The 1,248-nt window shown below is 33.7% G+C and overlaps 1 pseudogene; it reads left to right on the top strand.

Annotated features, from left to right (window-relative positions):
* Positions 1–560: 560 nt before the first annotated feature.
* Positions 561–979, top strand: LOC116634283 (annotated as a pseudogene).
* Positions 980–1,248: the final 269 nt, after the last annotated feature.

Here is a 1,248-nt window from a genome sequence, read left to right as displayed (position 1 = left end):
TTGTATGTCTGTATTCTGTGTGTATGTCTGTGTGCCTTAGGAAGCATGTTTAGAGGAATCTGCTATACATGTTTCTTAATTTTTAAAGAAAATAATTTATCCTCTGTAGCTTCCGTTTTTTCAATCTGCTATATGTGGTGGTTACTAGAGGAAAGGTGAGTTGGGGGGATGGGTGAAATAAGGGATGGGGATTAAAGAGCATGCTTATCAATATAGAAAAATAACTAAAAAAAGGGGATCTGAGATCCTTCCCATTTTAAGTTCCTGAGATCTCATTATTAATCTTAATATTAAAGAAGTCATGATATTGATTGATATACAGCAGTTTGTAACATTTTTTACCTAAAAATTTCAAATAACTGCAAAAAAATCATATGCATTTACTCTAAGTTATAAAATAAATAACTTGAATTTCTTCAGATTTTACTGGCAGATCTAAAAAGACAAAAATATTTACTACAAAATTGTGGTTCTCAATTTTACTTCAATGACTAATACATTTATTTAAAAAAAAAAAAAAAAGTACAGCTTTTTTTTTCTGTCCTTTTCCTGCATTCAAGATGTCTGAGCAAGGATGTGGTGGGTCCTCCGTTGCAAAATTCTGGATTTCCCTGGGTCTTTCGGTAGGACCTGTGATCAACTGTGCTGACAACACAGGAACCAAAACTCTGTTTATCATCTCTGTGAAGGGGATCAAGGGACCACTGAACAGACTTCCTGCTGCTGGTGTGGGTGCCATGGTGATGGCCACAGTGAAGAAACGCAAACCAGAGCTCAGAAAGAAGGTACATCCAGCAGTGGTAAATCCACAACGAAAGGCATAGTGGAGAAAAGATGGTGTGTTTATTTTGAAGATAACACGGGGGTCATGGTAAACAATAAAGGTGAAATGAAAGATTCAGCTATCACAGAACTAGTTGCAAAGGATTGTGCAGACTTGTGGCCCAGGATTGCATCCAATGCTGGCAGGATTGCATGATTCTTTGGTGTATTTGTTAAAATAAATAAATAAATAAATAAATAAATAAATAAATAATAAATAATTTGCTCTTCCTCCCCAAAATATAAAAATAATAAATTTTTAAAAAGGGACAATATTTATTGACTACATGAATACACTAACATGAAAATACCATGCTTCATTTTCTGATTTGTAGATTTTAGGTCATTATTTGTGAGGTTTTAACTTTATATTTTAAAGTGGTAGGAGAGCACTTTCATGTGTATTTTCCACAGTATAATTATTCA

This window comes from Phoca vitulina, unplaced genomic scaffold (assembly GCF_004348235.1).
Source record: "Phoca vitulina isolate PV1807 unplaced genomic scaffold, GSC_HSeal_1.0 scaffold9, whole genome shotgun sequence".
Classification (NCBI taxonomy): domain Eukaryota; kingdom Metazoa; phylum Chordata; class Mammalia; order Carnivora; family Phocidae; genus Phoca; species Phoca vitulina.
This window is presented reverse-complemented; position numbering and strand designations above follow the sequence as displayed.